Source organism: Pyxicephalus adspersus, chromosome 1 (genome assembly GCF_032062135.1).
Source record: "Pyxicephalus adspersus chromosome 1, UCB_Pads_2.0, whole genome shotgun sequence".
Classification (NCBI taxonomy): domain Eukaryota; kingdom Metazoa; phylum Chordata; class Amphibia; order Anura; family Pyxicephalidae; genus Pyxicephalus; species Pyxicephalus adspersus.
This window is the reverse complement of record NC_092858.1, coordinates 106,368,051-106,394,040: the sequence shown is the minus strand read 5'-3', so window position 1 is coordinate 106,394,040 and position 25,990 is coordinate 106,368,051. Positions and strand designations below refer to the sequence as shown.

Genomic DNA, 25,990 nt, shown 5'->3' with positions numbered 1-25,990 from the left:
TGGCTAAATAAACAGGACTCATCATTCAATAAATTAAGTGAATTATTCATTACAGCGTGATATTTCACTTGCCTAAGTAATATGCCTAAAATCTTTTGATGAATGAAAATGTACGTAAAAAGAACCAATCCCAAACAAAGAATGTTTTTCTCCCTCTCAGCCAATCATTAAAGACTCCGTGCTTAGTGGGGTTGGCTGAGAAGATTGTATAAAAACTTGGGGACAACTGTGCAAAGCGGAGAGCGTGCAAACGGGAGACCTATGCAGTGTGTGAGAATGGTAATACTGCGGCGGCTTTGTGCTGCACACCTTCGGGACCACACAGAGGTCCACCGTAGGGCCTAGTCAGAGTCTGCTTAGCAAATTCCTGGATTTGGTCCACCTGAGATTGGGGCCAGGCTAGAGAAACGTATTTTCGGGACAGTAAAAATTGAGGCACCAAGATTCGGGCTTTCCCCAACAGAAGATCACCACAGGAGTCAATCTGGAGGCCACCTCAAAAAGATACTGATTCTGCTTTGTCTGTCTTTCATCACCATGTGGAACCCATGCCAGCTGCTCCTACAGCAGTGAGTGCTATATAGGTATTGGCTGTGCCATAAGTAGCTCCGACAAAGCGCTGGCATTTCCTGCATGCCATAGCTTTTTTTACATACCTCTGCATCAGTGATCCTCTTCTTGGTTGGAGATATATTTGAGTCATAAAGCCTCCTTTTCATAGAGGTGCTGGGGCAGGTTAAGGTGTGTCTGCTATAGTGGCAGGCTGCACATCTGGTGCTAATATTAAAAGGTGTAATAATGGAATGGAAACCCTACCCATAAAATGGCATATATGATATAAATTAAGCTTTATCATCCCCCTAGCCCACGTGCACACAGACCGACCCCATTTTATGCATCATACACCAAGCTCCTTGTCTGTGATGTTGCTGTTCTCTCTCTCTCTCCCAGGAGGACCAATATCTGTATCTGTAGCCCCCCCCCCCTTCAGCTGTGTGAAGGCTGTGACCCAGCTCTCAGTGGTCCTGATCCGTCTGTCACTTGTACAGAAATTGTTCATGTGACACGCACTGACTGCAGGTGACACCAGCAGCAGCTGCGCTCTGTGATGTGATGTGACAAACTCAACGTACAGAAAGAACACCCAGCCTGGATAATGCTACCGTAGTGTGTGTAGGGGGTGCTGATTTCCTCTTTTCTCCAAACTCACTTTCATTCTGGCATAGCGTTTGAATTGCTGCCATCCTGGCAGTCGGATGAATACAGGGCAGCAAGAATTTGGCAGCAGCAGCATCAAGCTGGGACAGGTCACTAGCTCGGTCCCTTAATCCAATCAAAGAGGTAGAGCAGGAGCACTGGACAAGGAGGGGGTGACACAGGGCGGTTGTTAAGAGTACAGGAATCTATCGGACCTGCCTTCTTAGAGGAGGAGAGGAAGGGTGGGTGCCTCCAGATCACAGAAGGAGCAGTATTGGTTTGTAGACCTTTTTCTCCTGGGGGGTGGGGGAGCAGGAGAAGACCTGTGCAGGAGCCCCCACATCTCATCTAACATGGGTTTAAGTGTGCACATGAAAGTAGGCTTCAAAGCAATATATTTGTAGCACCGATGGTCATTCCAGCACTGCTTCTATTGGAGAGCATCAGTGCATCTTCTTTCAGGACCACTTGGTGGAAAGCTCCTTCCACCCACGGCATTCTGCTAGCGTCCCTTGTATCGTCTGTGTGTTTCATTAGGGAAAGAAATTCATTTCTGATCCCTGGGCACTACAAACTGTGGCTTTGGACCTCTATGTACCACTATGCATCCTAACACTTCCTGATTACGTAGAAAACCCCTAACTGCTGCAGGAAAGGGGGAACTCCATCACCATCATCACCTCCTCCCCCTTCTTCAGAAGATGACCACTGAAGACTCCTGTCTGGTAAGTTATCTGTGCCCAAAGGCATGCCTCTTCCTTCTGTTACCTCATATTGGAAGGTTTGGTTTCATCAGGGTCAGTGCTAGCCTACCTGCTTGTGGGTTAACTATCCCTAAGGGAGTATTTCATCTGCCAACTATGTACATTGCAAGAAAAAATCCTTCGGTTCATATTCTATTATCAGGAGCTATATACAACCTGAAAACTGAGGAAAAGAGGAGAGAGAACAATGAAAGTGAGAAGGGATATAAACCATGAGATTTCCTTCAATTCTCAAGAGCTGCGTGAGCTTTGCTATGAGCCTAGAAAATGCAGATATGCTTAATGTTATGTAGCTCAATGTGGAGCACAGCTTCTATCTTCTCTGCAAGTGTCTTTAGTATGTTGGATTGGATGGCAAGCATTTAGCCAATTGATGTTCCTCTGTTGGCTTGTCTATCATTTTTCTGCCGTTGCTTTTTTATCCCTATCTCACCCCCTGTTACTTCCTTTTGTCTGTCTAGTCTAAATGTGGCCATTTACATTTGAGTGTCCCTGCACTCATTTTGCAAGCAATCTAATACATTTTCCTCCACTACCAGTCTCCTAGGCACTTTCAGTTTTCTCAGTGATTACCACCTTTTTTGCATTTTAGTCTGTAACAACTGCCTTTAGTAATCTACTATTAGAGTACCTATCTTTATCCTTACTTCATCGTTTTCTCAGTATCTTTACCTTTGTTCCTCATACCTTTAAGCCATTGAAGTATCATATTCACCCCATGCACTCTATGCTCATTTTCTTTACTCTCTCCCTAGCTTCTGGTGTAGCTCTCCCTCTTCTCTTATCTTCAATACCTCCCCCACCCCTACTATGTTTTCCTGTGCGTTAAATATTTTCATCTGCTCCTCTGAATTGCACCCATTTAACATCTTTAGGGCAGACTGCTTCAGTCTGTGGTTGGCAGCAAGAAGTCTTGATTAAAATCAGTCTTCTCTCTTGCAGTAGATTTAAAAAGATTTACAACCACTGAAATATAGAGGGTAATTAAAAATTCATTTTAGTTTGTGGGAGGGGGGCAAGAGTGTAAAAGGGAGAAGGGTAACAATACCCCAAGGGGGATCCACTTATTATTAATTTCCATACCACTCTCCAGGTTAATACTTTATTGAAATTGTACCTGCATTAGAACTGGTCTGGTGCATAGAAGCGATCAAATACACAGAATATAGTTTGAAGAAGTGCAACATTCCAGGATACCTGGATATCTTTTACAGTGTTTTCTAGCACTACTAACAGCAAAAAAAGGCTACAATAATGTGCCTAAACCCTAAAATTACTCTGTATATATATATATATATATATATATATCAGTTTTTTTGTTATGAATTATTAGGTATAATATCAGTTACTGAAACATGGGGTTCTATATTATGGTAAACAATGTCCTTTGCTTAAGATTGCTGGAGGTAATTTAAGCATTGTTGATTCACATATGGTGAACATTGCATTGGCATGCTTTTCTGGTTAACAAAGTGTAGAATGGACCTTTTAGTGTAAAATATTGAACCATGCTCAGGCTCTATTGGTTAAAGCTTCATGTATACTATAAACCCAAGATGCAGATTTCCTGTAACAGAAGATTTGAATTATTTTATATATTTGCTACTAGTTTATATTGCTAAACTATATGGCATTTTACACTATTTAAAGCAGATTACAGGGACACACTGAGCTATTGCTGTTTCTTTTCCAGTGTACACCAGACTGATCTTCTGACTACCGATTATGAAGGATACCAGTTTTTGATGTGCTTATGTGTACATACACACAAGCTGTGTTTATTGAAGAGTACGGGAAAAGAATGCAAATGTGCACAGATTGCATTCTGGGAGCATTTCTCCTTCCCAACTGTGTTTTTTGCTGCATTCCATATCACTATGTTTGCCTCTGCATTTCATATCACTATATTTGCCTCAGCCGCTCAGTAGTATGACCCCTGGACTACAGATTACTGAGATACATTCATACTGATAGATTTGTTTTACATTGTAAAACAATAGGTAAATGGCAATTACCATCAACAAGCAACCCTCCAAACAATCTATCATACCTAGAGAATAAATGTATACAGTGTATCAATATTTTGTATATATTCTGTCTTTGTACATTATCTGTTTTTATAGAAACCCAATGACTAATTAAAATTGTTTACACAATTTTGCCATATTGATTAGTTGATAGTAATCAATTTGAGTGATGGCTGCTAATTGCAGTACTTCAAGCTACATTGATACATTTGCTATCATATAGATGTGTTTGGAGTTATCAATTCTATCCTATGCTGAATAGGGTAGTATTTTGAACCAAACTGATTTTAGCATTATATTGCATACAGACCAAGGTTTTCTTAAAGAAGAAAAACAATTCTTTTTTTACCCTTCAAAGACAATCAAATCAAAAGATTCCAAAATGTACAATTCCCTAATTATAACTACAATAGATGTAAGAAACAACATCAATCCTTTTTTAATTTATTTGTTAATGACTGCCATTACTACCGTATGCTTTAGCACAGTGTTTCTCAACCAGGGTTTCTTCAAAGGTTTCCTGAGCAGTGAGTAGGTTGCAACTTTTAGGTCAGTTTGTCTATTTTGACTATTTGTAAGGGTGATATTCTTGCAATTGGCCAACAATACCATTATTCCTATTGACCACCGTGCTAGTTACTATGAGCTCTGGAAATAAAAATTATTCCAGGGATTCCCTGAAGTCCTGAAAATGCTCTTAGGTGTTCCCCAGTGTTAAAAATTTGAGAAAGGCTGCTCTGGAGGTCGCTAGGGGTTCCGTGAGCAATGAGCTATTTGTGCCTCTCAGGCCACTTTAATTGACACCCTTGATTTTTTGGCTATTTGTTGGGGGAAACATTCTTTCCACCCGCCCTTTATTGTAAGAGGAATGCTTCCCACTGACTACACTACTAATGTACTGGAAATAGTAATTATAGCAGTGGTTCCCTAAGACCTGAAAGTTACTTCAAGAGTTCCCCTGTGTTTAAAAGGTCAAGAAAAGCTGCTCTAGGGTACTCTTTAGCTTAACTTCTGTACTGAAAAGAAGCCTTTCTACCACCAATGATAAAATAAACTCTCAACCTGTTTAGTTGATATATCCTTCACTTTTGTAGTTATTAAAGTATAACAATAAATTGCCAAACACTCATATTGTTCTTGGATGTATTTTTTTATAATATTTAGATTACCTCTGGGTAAACTTTTGGGTCATACTGAACAAGAACATTTTTTCTAACCTTTTTTGTATGTAAGAACTTGCACCTCTATGAATATTTTAGCTGTCTTTTTGCTCTCTTTCCAAATCTGCTATGCCCTTCCTTCCTGCTCTTCCTTCCTGTGTTATGCTTAGAACTGTGCTTGATATTTTAAATGTTGATGTACAAGTGAGTAATATAAAATGTATGGCTATTACCATGACCTATCTGTATAACATTAGTTTTATCAGCAATGAACTTCATCTCTTATTTAACAACCAATTTTAAATGTTGTCAGGACCCTTCTGGGATATGTCACTATTCTACTGAGGTTTACTAATTCTACATAATTATGTGTTATCTGCATAAATAGCTAAAGTAACTACATCACAAAACAGTAAATATTGTCTACTTTTTGGTCTAATCCTATACAAACCTATCTATGTGTCCTATACTAAATCAAGTGCCCTGAATTCAAATCTGAAGTTTTATTCTGCCTACGACATCAGATCTTAAGTTATTTACGCATATAGACACGATTAGCTACATTCCCTTGTTCCGCAGTTACTATGTAATCTCTATACATAACTAACTTTTGCCTCATAGTTCCATGACATTACAAAAACTTAGTTTTATGTTGCAACATTATATACAAATACACATAATGTACTTGAGTCCTTGTTCAACACACATGTACACTTCAGAAGTGTTTCAGGCACTTGCTTTTGTGTTTGTGTCTCTCCGCTTTACCCCATTGCAGAAACCAGCAGTACTCGTCCATCATGCTGGGGTTGCACAGGTCTTGATATTTTGTTTCCATAGCAGAAATGTCCTGGTGGAACCTCTCCCCCTGTTCATCACGCACATCACCCACATTTTGTGAGAAGAAGTCCAGATGGGAGTGTAAGAACTTAATTTTAAGTGAGATTCGGCAGCCAAGTTGATGGCATGCTGTTAGCATGTTGTTCACAAGTTCAGCATGGTTTTCAGCTAGCTGGTTTCCCAAAAAGTTTTGTGCAACTAGCACAAATGAATCCCAAGCAGCAAGTTCAAGTGGGTTGAGTTTGTCTCTTAATGTGGCATCACGCATCCAATTGCGAATTTGGGGACCAACAAAAATGCCTGCTTTTAGTTTAGCATCTGTTATAACTTTTCCAAACGTGTCCTTCAGATACTGAAAACACATACCAACACGATACATTGCAACAACAAAGTATTTAATGAATCCAAGTTTAATGTGAAGTGGCGGAAGGTAAACTTTCTGTGGATCAATGAGTGATTATGCTTCAGGTTGTACTGGCCAACAGTGTGTTCAGGTCTGGGTGGCCATTCTTTCACTGTAACTGTACAATTGTAATGGTTACTGTCATCAAGACTGTTACACAGTGTTCCAACAGTGTGCGATCCCTGGCACTAGAGGTTAATTAACCTCTAGTGCCCGGGGATTGCAAACAGGAGGATTCCCAGGGAATCCTGTGAATCCCCTGTGAAACCTCCTGGTATAATTTCCTCGATCTTCCGATGGTTTCGCGAAATCGGTTCGACGAAATTTCCTGGAACCATCGGAAGTTCAAGGACATTTTCGTGAGAATGCCAGAAGCATTCTTGCTCATCCCTATTCCTGGATAGAGTTTCTCTATCCAGGAACACAGGACTCCTGTGTTCTTGGATGGAGAAACTACATTTAAGAACACATACAGTTAGGTCCATAAATATTTAGACTTTTTTCTAATTTTGGTTCTGTACATTACCACAATTAATTTTAAATGAAACAACTCAGATGCAGTTGAACTGCAGACTTTCAGCTTTAAATCAGTGGGTTGAACAAAAAGATTGCATACAAATTTACACAATCACTTCATTTCAGGGGCTCAAAAGTAATTGGACAATTGACTCAAGGGCTATTTCATGGGCTGGTGTTGGCAATTTCTTCGTTATGTCACTATCAGTTAAGCAGATAAAAGGCCTGGAGTTGATTTGAGGGGGGGGGGGGGGGGCTTTTATGTGGAAGATTTTGCTGTGAACAGACAACACAGACATCATATAACAAACCATCCTTAAGCTGCAAAAACAGAAAAAAGCCCATCTGAGAAATTGCTACAATCATAGGAGTGGCAAAATCTACAGTTTGGTACATCATTAGAAAGAAACAAAGCACTGGTGAACTCAGCAATGCCAAAAGACCTGGACGTCCACGGTAGACAACAGTGGTGGATGATCGCAGAATCATTTCCATGGTGAAGAGAAACCCCTTCACAAAAGCCAACCAAGTGAACAACACCCTTCAGGAAGTAGGTGTATCAATATCCAAGTCTACCATAAAGAGAAGACTGCATGAAAGTAAATACAGAAGGTGCACTGCAAGGTGCAAGCCACTCATAAGCCTCAAGAATAGAAAGGTTAGATTGGACTTTGCTCAAAAACATTTAATAACAGGCCAACACAGTTCTGGAAAAACATTCTTTGAACAGATGAAACCAAGATCAACCTTTACCAGAATGATGGCAAGAAAAAAGTACGGAGAAGGCATGGAACATCTCATGATCCAAAGCATACCACATCATCTGTAAAACATGGCGGAGGCAGTGTGATGGCTTGGGTGTGCATGCCTGCCAATGGCACTGCAACACTAATGTTTATCAATGATGTGACAAAGGACAGAAGCAGCCAAATTAATTCTAAGGTGTTCAGAGACATACTGTCTGCTCAAATCCAGCTAAATGCAGTCAAATTGATTGGGAGGTGTTTCATAATACAGATGGACAATGACACAAAACATACAGCCAAAGCAACCCAGGAGTTTAATAAAGCAAAGAAGTGGAATATTTTTGAACAGCCAAGTCAGTCACCTGATCTGAACCCAATTGAGCATGCATTTCACTTGTGAAGACTAAACTTCGGACAGAAAGACCCACAAACAAACAGAAACTGAAAGGGGCTGCAGTAAAGGCCTGGCAGAGCATTAAAAAGGAGGAAACCCAGCATCTGGTGATGTCCGTGAGTTCAAGACTACAGGCTGTCATTCCCAGCAAAGGGTTTTCAACCAAGTAATAGAAATTAACATTTTATTTTCAGCTTTTTGAATTGACCAATTTTCTTTTGAGCCCCTGAAATGAAGTGATTGTGTTAAAAAAGGCTTTAGTTCCTCACATTTTTATGCAATCTTTTTTTTTCAACTCACTGAATTAAAGCTGAAAGTCTGCAGTTCAACTGCATTTGAGTTGTTTCATTTAAAATTATTGTGGTAATGAACAGGACTAAAATTAGAAAAAAGTTGTCTCTGTCCAGATATTTATGGACCTAACTGTACAACTAGAAAAGGGCTGCAAGAGCAATCAGGGGAGCAGAGCAGTCAGCTCTGCTCCCCTGATTGCTCTTGCAGTTCTACACAGTCCTGAAAAATAACACAAATTTTCCCCCTATTGACTTTAATGATGTTCGAATTTGACGTTCGATCATCCAAATAATATCGCCCTACACGATCGAATAGCTGTCGAATGGAATATTGGGATATTGACCAACGCTAGTATTACCTGCGAACTTTGTGTGACGATCACGAAATTGTGAAGATGTTGTTCCCTTTTGTAGCAAAATCTAGTTCTTTAATATGGAGGCTAACAACTCAGACTTCTCTTTTGACAAAGACAGGTCCCTTACTAAATCATCTAAATTAGATTTGCTTAAAAAATGTGGCTTACCCTCTTCAAATTGGCATTCATAACATTCATTACCTTCAACATCATCCTCCTCTGTTCCTCATCAGACAGGTCACTGTCAGTAACAGTAACAGATGTAGGAGGGACTGGCACTGGATTCTCTGCATCATGTAGCACTGGCTTCAGAGCAGATTCACAATCACGATAGACGATATTTGACTTAGTTTTCTTCGAAAACCCAGCAATTTTACTCATACAGAAGTAGCAGTCCGAGTGATGGCCTTTTGGCTCACACCAAACCATAGGCGAAGCAAAAAGCATTTTATTTCTTTTCCTATTCAACCATTGTGTTAGGCCAATGTAACAGACCTAAGAGCAGATATGAGGTGCCCAGCTTTTATCCTGATCTCCAATTTCACATTCAAAGTAATACTTGTTAGCAAATCTCACCCTCTTGGTTAGGTTCTTGCGTTGATCACACAGCGTATATTTGCCACAAATGTAGCAAAAGCTGCGTCTACTCATCTTTACCTCAAAACAGACCCAGTAAGGCCTAGCTGTGCTTTCCAATAGGATGGTTTTGCACTAGAGTGAAGCCCTTGGTCCATCTCACCCTATATACCTATATTTCTGACGTCAGCTCACTGACTTGCCCAGGCATGCCCAGCCGCTGCTGGAACATGCAGGCCACCGGAGGACGTGATTCAGCTGAGGCGGCAGTAGGCAGAGTGGTGGCTGCAACTGTTATAATGTTCCCATGTAAAAATACATTACCCAATTACCGTCCATTTGAACAGTTATAGCATGCCTATAACTTAAAATCTGTACATGATAGGCAAATTCTGATTCAGCTTTGGAATCAGCACACTCGATATCATTTAAATCACATGTGTTGTTCCCAGTAGCAAAATCGTTGTTGTACAGTGTAATAAATGACTGTGCCTGTTATAATCCATCTGGTACATTGCTGCTGCTTTTTTTATACTATAAAAGTAAACTATAGTGTGTTTTGTTATTATATTGTTTACATTTTTACCGATTAAATACATTTTTTTTTGTAGTTCTCATGTTCTACAGGTTAAATGTGCCTTATTTCTATTTCTGTAAAAAAAGATTCTGCTACTAGTGCCTATTTCAATGCAATCACCTAATTCTCAATTCTTGTAGGTTTACAACTCCCTGTAATAAATTCTTATCCCATGGGGATTGGTTGAATTTAGTTAGTCAGACCTAGGTAGCAGATATGGCCTTAGAGAACACAGCACATGTGGTCATAAATGGCCTGAATCCATCCCTAGTTTTACTGAAATCTGACTGATTGGGAATATCATAGGTGTAAAAATAAGCACTCATTATTGCAGTCATTTTTTTACTGTGTGATTAGGCTGATTCTACACTTTACTTAATGAGAATAGTCAAAGAAACACATCACTATACTAGCTACTACTTCTCATTAGCCAAGTTCTTATGTATGTCATGGTAGGTCTTACACTTTTGCAGATGCTTGGCAACTAACTGTTTTTAAGGAGACACTGTCCATTACTGTCAACCCAGGGCACAACCATTTGCAATACTACTAAGCAGACGGAGACAGTGGGCCTGATTTAACCCCCCTAGCGGCGTTAAAGAAAGAGGTAAACCCGAGTGACATTTGGAGTAACTTTGAGAGCCCACGTTACCTCTGGCCCGCGCTCCAGTGGCGATCGGACGATCCCGCCGTGATGCCAGGGCGCCTGTCTGTCGGGGGGCGTGGCCGGGTGGGAAATTTAAAAGCAGATTACTGAGTAATGTGCTTTTAAATGCCGCCCGGGTCCCGGCCACACCGCTGCTCGGTGCATTTCTGCGTGGGGCATAACATCTAACTGCGGATGCGATCACCAATAGTAAATTCCAGGGTTGATGCCAGTGGCGATTTCCCGCTGGCATCACCCCCGGAATTTACTATAGCCGCTCGCATCACCTTTATTTCATTAGATTTCTTACCTTTAGTTTGATAAGAAGGGTAATCTTTTTCTTCTCCACCCTCTACAGTGGATGGTCATGCTGACACATGTATGCAACCCTCTATGTAACATTCTATTGTGATCTCAATCTGCATAATGTTCAAGAGAGCCTGGGATTATATATGTTTTATTAGGATAGGCCACAAGTTACTAATTGGCTTGTAAAGCAACTATGCACTGTATGTTACAATGTATCAGAAAAAGTTTACTTACCATTTCTTCACCCATGTAGCTATACTCTTTCCTAGTCCTTGAAACACCAAGCTCTGTGCTGTAGTGAGAAAAACATTTACAACACTTCATAACATACTAATAACATACAGTATCTAACAGCCACAATAAAACTTCCTTTCCTGTCAAAACAATCATGTTAGACACAACTTTCTTTAACCTATGCTAATTGTCTGAACCCAAGAACAAAAATGTATGTAACATTGGACAAACAATGTTGTAACATTGTGACATTACAAACATTGGATTGTGCAGTACTAGATGTACTGAAAAACAAAAGAATTTGACAAACAATGATGGTAAAAGCAGCAATGGTTTAAAGAGCCTGTTCACTAATGCTAGAAGTCTAGCAAACATAAAAGGGTAGTTGGAAGCCTTAATGAGTGAAAAGGATTATGTCTTAGTTGGCATTGCTGAATCCTAGCTTTGTTATTCGCATGACTGGGCTGCCAATATTCCTGGGTATACTCTCTTTCATAAAAACAGAGTCAAACGAAAGGGTGGTGGTGTCTGTATGTGGGAAGTGATCTAAAAGTGAATGTGAAAGAAAGAAATTGCTGATGGAACAAGTGATGAGGTTGAGGCATTATGGGTAAAGTTGAATGTTGGGTTGAATAGCACACAATTAATTATTGGAGACTGCTATAGGCCCCCCAGTGCTAAGGAAGAAATAAAAAATCAACTACTAGCACAGATAGAAAAAGCAGCAAAAAGTAGAAGTGTTTTAATCATGGGAAATTTCAACTACCCTGACATTGACTGGAGAAATAGCACTACAGGAACAACAAAAGGGAGGAAATTTGTGAAGTTAATACAAGATAATTTTATGGTACAGTTTATAGTAGCCCCAACTAAAAATGATACTCTGCTGGACCTAGTTCTTTCTAACAATGCAGAGCTTATAACAAATGTGCAAATAAAAGAGAATCTGGGTAGCAGTGACCATATTATGATTTTATTTAATGAAAGTTGTAAACGGGAAGCAAAAACAAGAAAAGATAAAAACATTTTTAATTTTAAGAGAGCAAATTTTCAGTTATGAAGGGCGGCTCTTTGTGACTTGCACTGGAAGACAATATTGTCCTCAAAGAACACCGAACAGAAATAGGAAGTCTGTTCTACAAAAGCACACTGAAAAATATATTCCAATGGGTAATAGGTTTAAGAGGCTAAAATTAAAACCTATGTGGCTCACAGCTGATGTTAAAAAAGGCAAAAGGAACAAGAAAAGGGCATTCCAAAAATATAAAAATGAAGGATCACCATCATTTAAAAACTTTAAAGAATATAACAAAAGATGTAAAAAGGAGATAAAATGTGCAAAACTTCAAAATGAAAGTCAGATTGCAAAGGAAAGTAAGGCAAACCCCCCAATTCTATTTTAAATATGTTAATAGCAAAAAGATTACAACTTAGCATGTAGGCCACTTAAAGGATGTCGCTGGGTTGGTAACTGGGGATAAAGAAAAGGCAGATTTACTAAACACTTTTTTTTAGCAAAGGAAAATGGCAGAGCTCAAGTCCAAATTCGTATCAGCAATGCCACTGCCCTAAATGAGTCACAATGGCTCAGAATTGATATTATTGAGAAACAGCTGAGAAAGTATAAGGTTGACAAAACACCAGGACCTGATGGATTACATCCACGTGCCCTCAAAGAGCTGAGCTCGGTTATTTCAAAGCCATTATTTCAAATTTTTGGAGACTCTTTAGTCACTGGCAAGATACCGATGGATTGGTGTAAGGCCAATGTGGTTCCTATCTTTCAAAAGAGAGCAAAGTCATTACCAGGTAACTACAGACCAGTTTAACGTCCATAGTTGGAGAGTTTGATAAAGAACCACATAGAGGTGTTTCTGCTAGAAAATAATATTATAACTATATTATAAATATTATAAGCATGGCTTCAAGAAAGACCGAAGTTGTCAAACAAATTTACTCTCTTAAGTAAGTAAAAAGGTAGACATTGAAGTAGCGATTGATATAGTATACTTGGACTTTGCTAAAGCTTTTGACACTGTACCCCATAGATGGTTAATATCGAAGTTAGGGTCGATGGCTTTAGAAAAGTCAATCTGTAAATGAATAGGGAACTTAAAGACCGCATCCAGAGAGTTGTAAATAATGATTCATACTCTGAATGGTTCAAGGTAATTAGTAGTGTACCCCAGGGTTCAGTGTTGGGAACTTTACTGTTTACCATCTTTTTAAATGATATAGAGTTTGGGAATAAAATTACTATTTCTGTTTGCAGATGACACCAAACTATGTCATGGAATTAGGTCTATACAGTGTATAATCTACAAGCAGACGTGGATGTACTGTTTGATTGGGCAGCCAAGTGGCAAATGACATTTATTATAGAAACATGTAAAGTTATGCACTTGGGAGCTAACAACATGCATGCTTCATACTGTCTTGGGGGAATACACTTTGGGGGAGTCAGAAATGGAAAAGGATCTGGGGGTTCTGGTAGATCATAGACTTAATAACAGCATGCAATGTTAAGCTGCAAAATCTAAAGCTAGTAAAGTACTTTCTTGTATTAAAAGAGGAATAGTCTGCAGAGATGGAGACATTATCCTGCCCCTGTACAAAGCATTGGTCAGACCACATCTGGAATATGCAGTCCAGTTTTGGGCACCAGTTCACAAAAAGGACATTGTAGAATTGGAGAGAGTGCAGAGAAGGGAACTAAACTAATAAAAGGAATGGAGGAGCTCAGCTATGAGGTGAGATTAGCTGAACTGAATCTATTCCCCCTTGAGAAGAGAGGTTTAAGGGGCTTTAAATATTTTAAACAGTTCATATAGAGAACTCTCTTCCCAGTTATTCACTTTGGGATCATTACAAAGAACAAGAGGGCACGCTTTGCGTCTGGAGGAAAAGAAGTTTAAGCTCCGGATAAAGAAGGGATTCTTCACTGTAAGGTCTGTGAAAATCTGGAATCAGCTCCCTCAGGAAGTAGTTTCAACTACTTTTATAGATTGCTTTAAGAAAAAGCTGGATGTTTTTCTAGAAGCACAGAATATAACTGGGTATTAAGGCTTTAAATTAAAAAAAAAGTGACTGTTGATCCAGGGAACACCCGATTGCCTTATGGAATCAGGAAGGAATTTTTTTCCCCTGTTGAAGCAAATTGAACCAGGGTTTTTTTGCCTTCCTCTGGACCAACTATGTCTTATAGGGTTTTATATCTGGGATATGTTTTATTTTTATAAGTGGTTGAACTTGATGGACTTATGTCTTATTTCAACCTAATCTACTATGTAACTATGTAACATAGATGTGGTCATTGGATGTGGGGGATGCTTTATATTTCCTTTTATTTTCTCCTGGTAAACCTATTTATAACACAATACCTATCCTGGTGTGACAGGACTCTCTGTATAATATCCATTGGGGAACCTATTGTCATCCTAGGCTCTCCACTCCAAACGTGGATTACAAAATGCCCCTCCAGAATCATCAGGTATTTTTTGTCATAAAATGCTTGACTGTTTAACAGAACAAATATGAGCCCAGGGTTTACATACACATTCATTTTTTCAGTATTTTGAACATCATATTCAATATAGGGTCCACAGAGATGTATACTTTATTTTTAACTGTACACCTTCCTGTATTAGGAAAGTAGTAGAGAAGAGTGCTGGCTACCTCTCTCAACTCTGATCTCTGGCATTTGTAACATAACTACAAATATGTTCTTATCCTTTAAATACATTGTTCCCATCCCTTGAGCCGAAGTTATTCATCCGCTCATCCACATCCTAACTGTTGAAGTCCACTGTAACTTCGTGTTGGTTGGCTTTCTTATCCAAATGTTCAAACATACACAGTGGAACCACTTAGACTTCAATATGACCATAATGAAAGGTCAAGGGAGTGGGGGCAAAAAAGATAAAGAAACCTAATATGCTAGCTTTTTTTTATAATTAAACCTTATCGGCAATCTATTTTTTAACTCCAGGCTTTGCAGATTCATTTTAAATGCTATTACACTTTAGTATTTAAAGAAATCAAAGTATTTCAATGCATGAAGGACTTCTGTTTTTAAAAAAGATATTTCAAAAAAATTTTGAAAAATATTTAAAAAAAAAAGATTTGAAAAAAGGCATTTCAAAAGATTTTTTAACATGCATACAGAAATGATTGGCCTTCTGAAGCCCAGACTTTGCCACCTGTAGATAACTTGAAATGTCGGTGACCAGTAAGAAAATCAGCTAGAGATGGATTGAATTTTAGAGTGATTATCAATGATTTAAATAAAATGATTGACAGATTTACATTGTTGGAGCTTTTAGGTATTTTGGCAGTCATTGACACTCTGCTGCTAAGACTTGAATATGTCCACTATTTAAATAGATTTTACATGGTTAGCCAGCTTTTTAGCTCATGCTATAGTAAATAACATGGTGACATAAATGAAATCATTGGGGATGATTTGTGTTTATTCTTTGTTGCTGACAGGCAAAAAATGTTAACAGCAGCCACACAATAAAAGGAATACTTTTAGCCCCTGACACTTCTGTATACTCACTCATTGGGCCTGATTTTTTAAAGCTCTCCAAGGCTGGAGAGGATATACTTTCATCAGTGAAGCTAGGTGATTCAGCAAACCTGAAATGGATCTGGTTCAGAATTCAAAACATTTGCTAGCAAAAAGCAAATTACTTTGAAGGGATCATTTACAGGTTTGCTGGATCACCCTGTTTCACTGATGATAATGTATCCTCTCCAGCCTTGGAGAGCTTTATTTAATCAGGCCCAGGCTGTTTAACAAATATATATATATATATATATATATATATATATATATATATATATATTAAACAATGCTTATTATAAATGGTATTAAAAGGAGGAATCCAGAAGACCATGCAACTGATAAGCAACAAATATAGGAAATCCATTTGCTGACCTTTTTTAAGGGGATGTTCTAACCTTGTTTTTTTTCTATTTGAGTCAGTAACCACAAATAAATATGGTCATAACAGTTGTCCTGACAAGTGAAGCAATGAATCAGCAGTAAGGAAGCCTTCATTTTTAAACAATCCACAATGGCAACTCCAATGTTTGCGATCCTGACATGGTGCATTTAGGCCTAAGTCTTAATTGATATTATATCTGTGATTTTGCTTGAATAGGTTGAATGGGCTTTATTAGTACTAATATTAGATTGTATGAAATATGATGCTTGTGTGTTTACCCTACTATATAAATATTTTTATCATGAGCAAGGTCTTTTCAACCTTTCTTTGCCATGCCATGGCTGTCTACTATGTGGCATATGATGTACAGAAGGTGTGCTGTCAGGCATTAAAAAGTGCTTAAGAAGACACACATATCTTGATTACCAATCTGTACAACATTTAGGAAGTTTATGCTCAATGACTAGTAGTCAAAAACTGGGGAAATATGAGTTTGGTTCCTGACCCTCCCAGTACCCAGAGGAGGCATCATAAGTAATTTAAGCATCCCTGCCCCCACTAATAGAAGGGTTCTTAATGCTGTCTACTCCACATGAACCTCTAGAAAATGTAAAGTATCTCTAGAGAGGATCCTCACGTCCTTGTGATCCTGATAGGTAGATTCAACCTTTTCATTTGTCCTGGTGACCATGTTAAATGGAAGAATGAATGGGAAGTCTAGAATGTGTTGTACCCAGGACAAGTGAGCAGAAGAAAATTTTAAATAAGGACACTTTTCAGGAACAACTGCCAAAATAGAATTTCCCTTACTACCTGCTACATCTCCAGAACAGGATTTTTGTTTTTCCAATAGCAGAGGGGCATTTGCTGTTCCGTACTCTCTGCAAACCATTTGTTGCTTTACATACACTATTAGGCTAAATTTAGATCTGCAGTTGATCAATGTTGAACTGCTGCTGTTCACTGTTAGCAACCAGTCCTCAGCAGCCCCTCAGCTCTGATTATCAATGAAACAAATTGGTGTAGATAAAATTCCATTTTGTACAGATTTTTGCCTGTGAAGGCAGTTTTTAGGAAGCTTCATGTAGAACCTCAGGGAGATCTGCCACTCATTTCCTTGCAAAGATTTGCATAGGACTGCTGTTAAAAACCTTTACAAGTGTTTACTTATTTTATAGCAGTTTGTAATACAACTTAAAGGGAGCAGATATCCCATGATCCATGATTGGGACCTGTAAAATACAAATGCAAAAAAATGCAACTGTTGCCAAATGCAGACAAGAACTTCTTGCAAATGACTGTCAAAACCGCTGTTAGATGATGCCGGATGCCTAGTGGTTGAAAGTGAGCACATGGGGGCAGTTAACCCCCACTGTTCACAAACACTTCTGTGAACACTTCTTAAGTCTCCAATTTACAGTTTTTTTTGCAGTAGATGTTGAAAGTATAGTTATGACAAGTATTTCCTTTTTTACATAAAAAATTAGGATTTTTAGGGGTCTTTAGTGATGTTTCTCCTTTGGACTCACACAGAACATAAATGGACCCCCACACACTTTAGACCTGGTTTTTCCAAATTCTGCAACCTCACCCACCTTGACAACTCGCAATTTCCCCTTTCTGATCACAACCTAATCACCTTCAACCGAACTAATTCTTGCCCCCTTTTGCCACATCCTAGACCTAGTCAATGACAGAGAGATATCCATAACCTTGACCACAACGTATTCTCAAACTGCCTTACGTCCCTTACCCCCACTCTCTCTAAAATCACAAGTTGCCCCTGCCACCTTCTGCTATCCCTGTCCTGCTAACATTTGACCCTAGCCCCACAATCACACCAAACATCTACAAAAGACTGTTTGCAGAGCTGAGCGCAAGAGGAGGAAATCTGGCCTCAGTGCTGACTTTATGGACTACAAAGGCAGACTACAATACTACACTTACACACAATTACACTGAACTCACTGTTGCCAAGCAAAATTATTTCTTCACTATCATTTCCTCTCAAGCTTCCAACCCACGCAGCCTCTTTGCAACAATTGACTCCCTCCTAAACCCCACATCCGCTTCCCTAACAACTACCTTCTCTTCCATAGCCATTTACTTTAGAGATAAAATCTCTCTGCTCACCATGCCACTCCAACCATATACACCCGTTCCACGTGTAAATCACTATCACTAGTCTCCCTCAGCCCTGTTACTATGAACAAAGTCTCCTCTCTTCTCTTATCATCTCCAGCTACTACTTGTCTGCTTGACCCAATTCCCTCTGATCTACTCTGTGCCCATTCCTCCACCCTGACCCCCACTCTAACTGAACTTTTCAACCTCTCCTTCTCTACTGGTGTCTAGCCCTCCACTTTCAAGCATGTCATTTTTCTCCCTAACTTGAAGAAGCCCTCTCTAGACCGCTCCGTAACATCTAGCTACCGTCCTATTTCCCTTCTTCCGTCCTATATGTTTCCAAACTTCTTGTCTTGCCTTGCCTTGTCTATAAAAGACTCACCGATTACCTGACCCATTCTGGCTTTCGAGCTGCCTGTTTCACTGAAACAGCCCTTACATAAGTGGCCAACGACCTCCACAGAGCTTAGTTACAGGACTAGTGTCTGTCTCCTGGATCCCTGGCAATTGACCCCTGGCGTGTGACCTGACCTCTCTTGTTTGCTGCATGTCTCGACCCTGGCTTTCCTGGACTATCCTCCTGCCTTGTGATTTTGTACCAAACTTGCCCACCTTGGACCGCAACCTGGCCGTAACCAGCAGCGCAACACCCTCACCATCAGAGGCTCTGGAGAAAATTTGGTTACGGCTTAGACTCTGGATCAGCTTCTGGTCCTCTCCAGTGCACCTGCTGAACCTCTAGTCCTCGTCCAGTCCCCTGCAGTACCACTGGCCTCTGCACTGCACCTACCACCCCCACAAGACTCTTAGACTCTGCCCCTTGGCCCTTCCCAGGGCTCACACCACCTCCATACAAGCCGCAGCTTCCCTAGTGGTCCTGTCTCTCTGTGCATGACACTCAGTAGACTCATAGGCCTTGATTCATCAATGAAATGCGCGTATGCTGGACGCGCGTACGTTCATGCCGGTCAGCGACCTCTATTAGCACGAGTCAGGCCCAAGTTCTAGTGAACTCGCCTGCCGGTTTCCTGCAAAGATCTCGAATACACCAATTAAGGCGAATAATTTTCAGCTGCGCGATTCAGAAGGAGATGTTAACTTCAATGGTGAGGCTATAGCAATTGATTAGCGCACACCTGCGCCCTGTTCTGTGCGCATCTCCAGTCCATTTTACAGGTCAGTTTGAATCTTTAATGCTTGATGTTTTTTTTTGTTATAAGTGTTACTTTTCTATGTTACAATCTACTCCATCACAAACTTGCTTTATTTATAGTTACATTTGTTGCACTTCGTGTTACTTTTTCTTTTGGTTGCAACACTGCAAACTAATTTCTATCAAGCTGGATATATACTAAGTGGCACTTTCAAATATGTCATCACACAATAGTATGAGTGTAAAAAAATATGTGAACAAACATTTGTGACCTCATAAAAATTTAGTTCCAGTTTTTTGTTTGTTTTTTTTAATAGCCTGACATTTGCACTCATGTTGATTTGTCCCAACACAACTCTTGTGTTCATTTGTAGTTGTGGTATAGGTTTGTTGTCATTGTGCTGTGCTACCTGATCTTAGCACTATTGTATACAAACACACTTCCACTTGCTGTCAATTATTTGTCCACTGAGTTGCATACTCATTCTAACACACCTGATGGTGATGGAAGGAGGTCCTGGTTGTCAAGCACAACATCAAAGCACATTGATTGCCAAGCTCACAAGCTGGGTCTCGCACACTTAGGAATGAACATATGTTGTGTTGTTGCTTAACTTAATGCTCATAAATACTGGAGTGTATGCATTATTTAGGTGTTTACACAAAACAAATAGTACTAGTATATCAAAGTTCCAAGGCCAAATCCACTTTGTGCCAAACATTTTCTTGCTTTTCCATCCCTTCAGGGTGTTTTTGCAGATTTGAATGGCATTTTAGATTTAGGCCCACTATATATAATTGACTTACTCACCTCAGCTTGGTAGTGGAAGCACATAAAGGTGGATTCCTTCTTTTAACCAGAAGCAATCTCCTCCATGAATGTTGCTTGTAGCCAAACCCATGATATCCGAAATCATAGGAAGAAATAGGCAATCTTTGCAATGTGAAGCAATATGGTCCAAAAAGTCCTCTTTGCCTATTTCTTTTTCTAATTTCTTTTTTCTTTGTATATGTACACACCTCTAAACGCATACATACATGTTTGGCTTTACGTGCAATCATGTCTATACATACATGAGTGCATATGAAGCAAAACATGCAATATACACTAAAAAAATACAAACTTACCTTAATGAGGACTGTGCAAAAGTGCGGTGCATTTTTCAACTGATAAAACAGTTCAGGCACACGTAGCAGGTTCGCCGTGGCGCACAACTATGATTTACACACGCCTGAAGTTTGGCGCACAACTATGCGCATCAAACAACTGAGTTTTAATAAGACATTTGTGCTGTTTTTAGCCTTACAAATAATTCAGAGAAAGGAACAGCTTAAAAACAATCAGAATTGTCTTTTTAAACTCTGTGTCCTGGGAGATTGGAAAGGAGATCACATAACAAACCCCCAAAAAACAAATGACAACATTTTAGGAACAACTTTATTCAAAAGAAACATTTGCTAAATGGTCACAATAAAACAAAAAAAGACATCAAAACCAAAAAAAAAAAAAACACATCACTAAACTTTACACTAAATGACAAAAAAATTAAAAGGAACAAACAAAACACATGTAAACCCACACTTCCATGTAAAAGCCAAAATAGTTCAAAAATGGCCCAACAAATATATATATATATATATATAATAATTTTTTTATTAATATATTTAATATATATTATTTTGTTATTCTCCGATCAGGCAGCCAGCTCCTCCGATCAGGCATCGTAAGCCTTTATATAGGCACCTATGTAGAGGAGCTGAACTCAGTTAACTCTTGCCCAACAGGAAAGAAATTTTGCTTAGTGAATCAGGGCCATAGCCTCCTTTGGTTTACAGTATCATCTGTATGCTGATAGACTTGGATAAAACCGAACTCATCATTTCCCCTCCTCAAATTCCAAATCTCCTCCCGACATATTTCGTTTAACAACACTGTTGTTCGTCCTTCCCCTCAGGCCCATTGCCTTGGCAATCTCAAAATCAAAAACATCTCAAAAATCCACCCCTACCTGTCCCCGGAGACCACCAAACTCTGCTGCCTTTCTTTGTAGTTCTCTTCATTGGCTTCCATTTCACCTTACAGTCAAATTCAGGCTCCTGTACTTTGCGTTCTAATCTCTCTACAGTTCTTGTCCCACTTACCTTTCTGACCTGGTAAAAAAATACTCCCCAACTGCTCTCTTCGGTCGTCCAATAACCTACTACTGACCGCCTCACTCATAACCTCCTCACACGCACGGCTCCAAGAATTTTCTAGAGCTGCCCTGACTCTCTGGAAAGTCTTCATCATCCTATTTGACTTGCTCCTGCTTTCTAAAAGAGCACTCAAAACCCATTTTTTCAAACTTCCCTACCCGTCTTTTTCTGTATTTTAAATCCTTACTACTTCCCTCCATTACATATCTCCCATTGTGTGTTACTTCCCCCACCTCCTAGATTGTAAGCTCTGCGGGGCAGAGTCCTCTCCTCCTCCTGTGTTACTCACTGTCTGTATCTGTCTGTCATTTGCAACCCTTTTTTAATGTACAGCACTGCGTAATATGTTGGCACTATATAATTCCAGTTTACTCATAATATTAATAATAATATTTCAAGCATGTAACGAGATTTGAAAAGGTGCAAATGTACAAATAAACACATTTTTTTTTTTTTTAAGAGAGACAGGTAACTAGACACATTGTAAAAAGCTGGATAAATAGACAAATGGATGGGCTAGCTAAATACAGATATAAGCACACTTAGCTCAGATTGGAAACCCCATCCCTCAGTAAGTTTTCTGATCCTTTCCCCATGAGAGCTGATAAAGACAGAATTTCAATGGGTTTTCCTGGAAGCTGCAGCTTCAGACTGTAACCCTTTTGTGACAATATACTATTTTTCACTATTGCTTTAGACTACATACCTAAATGTATATTTCACATTTTAATAATGCTAATAAAAACTTATAGCAGATTCATGATGAACTGGCTTTTCATTGCTCAACACTGTTTTCTAAAGAGTTTTTTTTACAGTCACAAGGTATAGGTAGTTTATTAGTTGACATTAATTTCTATTAGCAATCATTGATTTTTAGAAAAGGTTATTAGAATTTTAACATTTGAAACAAGAGTCTTGAATACATAGCTGTTAAAAAAAACACATACAGTACACATAAACCTAGTAGACCACTTTTTGAGCTGTGTGAGTTTATTTCCAACAACCCTTCCTTCTTTCAAACGCTTGCCTGTTGTAGAGCTTCCCTGATATATCTGTGCTGTAAAGTGAAAACCTCCTTTATTCATATAATGCTATCACAGCATCTTCATCTGTGTAATGGGTGAAACAGATTGTAAACTGAACTTCGCTCTTTAGTTCCTGGGACTCTAATCAGGGGCTACAGGGAAGATGCTGCAGCTGTCCGTTCCTAGCACCGAAACAAAAAAAATATTATCTGTAATGAGTGCCAGAGGGAAAAGAAAAAAAATTGAAAAGGGAGAGCAAGTATAAGATCTGGTCCTAGGGGGGATTGGAAAGGTGAGGCTGACATGTCTGTACTCTACCACATGACATTTACAAAGTTAAAAAGTTTAAGAATTCACTGATGATTCCTGGTTTTGGCTTAGATTTAGGAGGAATGTGTTTTTCTTTTAATTATATTTTTACTATACATGTAAAACAGATCTGACAATTGTAAAATACAGGCTATAATATATGAATGATATGTAATATTCTTGTTACATGTTCATAAGACTCTTTCATGCAATGCATGATTTATGGGTTAAGCTTCTGTAAGGAGGCTTAATTCACCATGACATTATTCACATATTGGTTTAATTGATAATATTCATTTATATATTTAGTACATTGTTTAATGATAGGTTAGGTAATTACAATACAGTTTATGTAACAGTATGGTGCTAAGTGGCTAGCACTCTTTCCGTGCAACTCCTGCATTCCAGGTTCAAATCTGAGCCAGGACACTATCTGCATTTAGTATGTTCTCTCTGTGGTTGCTAGGCTCTCCTCCTATTTCTAAAGAACCTACTGGTAGATTTTTTGGCTTCCCCCAAAACTGGCCTTAGACAATGGTAAGGACATTTGATTGTGAGGTCCTCTGAGGGACTTTTATGGATTTACCTATGTACCCTGTAAAGCGCTGTGATTATCAGTGCTTTGTAAATGTTTCTAGCATGTGGTGATGCTTTTTCTTCTTCTTCTTGTTATTATTATTATTAATATGCTTTGGTTAATAGAATGGCAAAGAGTTGCAGGGTTGGTTGCTTTAAAGCTAAGAGCTAGAAGCCCAGTGTATCTGAAGTCTTGGCATTATTCAGCCAAGAGACTCCATTTAGGTGGTGACAGCTGTGAATTGGAGATTAATCCTCAGTGTGTCTATAAAGAGCAAGAAGCAAGGCTTGTGTCACACTAGCGTCAATTCGTAGCAGAATCATCCTCCTTTTGTTGCTAGCAAAAATAAAATTAAATGTTGTTATCCAACTGCTTAGTGACTGACTTTTTGCAATATTTAGAGTTAGCTAAAGAACCATCAGCTTCACTAGATAGATATGTTATCCATTACATCTGCACCCAAGCAATTTGAAGCTGCCCACATAATCATTGCAGCTAACAACAGCTGCAAACCCTTCCATAAAACTCTGCTACAAAGTTACCAGTGTGGCATTATTAGAAAAAGACCTAATAATGTTGAAGGCATTGCTATTAGGAAAAGGCAGAGCGTCTGATTGCTTTGCATTTCAAAATCTAAAGTTCATCACTTCCTCCTTCTCTTTACACCTATACATTTTTTCCTTTTACTCAAAAAAACACAGGCTATTTTTTTAAACTTTATTTTTATTCAGCAACCAATCAAAACATACAATGCAAAAGCCAATATTGTACAAAGTAACTCAACAAACAACAAACAAAAAAAAAAAAAATGACATCATGTATATCACAAAATCAAACAATCTATGTAGTGACTGGTCACTGGTGAACATTTTGCATAATTATATGCAAATCTCGTGTCGTTATCAAGTCCTCCATAGACATGATCTCATTTACCCTTCTAAACCATTGGGACACTGTGAGAGGGAAAGTTTGCTCCCAAAAGACAGGAATACATGCTTTCACTGCATTGAGAGGATGTTTGAGTAAGAAATTGTGGTATTTTTTTTGAGAACATGAACAAGTGCAATAGCGCAATTCTGGTTTATTCTGGATGGGTATATTTCTTAATTCAAACATAATGTCAGCCACTTGCGACCAAAAAGGAGCCAGTAGGGGACATTCCCAGAACACATGGAATAAACCACCAATAACCGTCTTACATCTCCAACACAATGCATTTACGTTTGGATAGATTTTTGCCAGAACATCTTGAACTCTATACCATCGTATACCACAAGAAGTTCAGTTCCTGATAAGCGTTACTGATTGCCAAAGCCAAATTATAGGAGCTGTTCAAGCTGCCCTGGAGAGAAAGTTGTATTAAGGTCTTGTTCCCATTTAGTAACAAAAGAGAGAGTTTGTGAGGTAGAATCTACCAATAAAAGCTGATGTGCACATGATAAAGTCCCTCTGGCTTGAAGATGGACTCTAAATTTTACAGTGGATGGTCAAATTGACCAGAAGCTGGGATAGAGCTCAAAAAGTGTGTGAGTTGTAAACAACGCCAGGTACCTAACGTCAGAAGTGAATGATCCGACTAAAGGGCCACAACCGCCATCCACTCCGACATATGTATAAAGTGTGTGGTTTGGAAGATTCCATGCTCCCTTCAAAGACGAAACCTAGAATCTTAGATGCCTGGTTCAAACTGTGAGTGGCCTAGAATGGGAGATAAGGGCGATGGATATGTACTCCACTATGTATCCCAACACTCTGAAATGTGTTACAATGCGTAACAAGGGACCAATTACCAGGTGTCTAAGCCCACCTGCAAGAGCATCAGAAGGAGACTATACTGCGCCAGCCATTGGAACCAGAGGTATCGCATCTTCCAATGTCACCCATGGTTTCTGCTTCCCATGTCTACAACAGTCTATAAGTATCGCAAGGTGTTTAGCCTCTTGATATAAAAGCGGGTTTGGAAAAGCCCCCCCCTTTTTTTTGGGTAAACAGAGAATCTGTTTTTGTATACAGGGGTAATCCCCGCCCCAGACAAAGGGGAGAAACTCCTGTCTAAACCTGCATAATAAAGTATGTGGCAGATGAACCGGGAGTGTTTGGAGCAGATATGAAAAACGTGGCATACTATTCATCTTGAGAATGTTACATCTACCAGACCACGAAAATGTGTGCTGTTTACAGAGCTGCAAATCCCTTCTCATGGAGTTTATTAGAAAAGGAAAGATTTATGAACAGTGAGCAATCTCTATTAACTTAGTATATCAATTCTGGCCAATAAAAAATGAAATATCTGTGTTGCAGAGATCTGATCTTAAAATGTAAATACTGTATATATACACATATACCTTTGGGTGAGGGATTAATATTAAATTCACTGACAATGCATATTTCAGGGCCCTCTACCCATTTGTATATATGCATATGTATATTTATGGTGTTTATGAATTTTTTTTTCAAAAAATAATAAATATGGCAAAGCAAATTTTTCAAGCTTACTTTTTCCAGTGAACAGTTTAAGCTTGCACCTTATTTCCAGATACGTCCAAAGCTAACTTTGATTGGCTTTGCTAAAAGAGCCTGTTTAAGGAGTTTTATCTAGAGATCATTTGAAAGGAAGAA

General features: G+C 39.0%; 1 protein-coding gene across 1 annotated transcript in view; it reads left to right on the top strand.

Annotated features, from left to right (window-relative positions):
* Positions 1-1,423: 1,423 nt before the first annotated feature.
* Positions 1,424-25,990, top strand: part of GRM4 (glutamate metabotropic receptor 4) — a 147,894-nt gene continuing 123,327 nt past the window's right edge. Inside the window, exon 1 of the mRNA XM_072422658.1 lies at positions 1,424-1,922. The gene's annotated coding sequence lies outside the window, so the exon portion shown is untranslated. The remainder of the gene's footprint in view (positions 1,923-25,990) is intronic.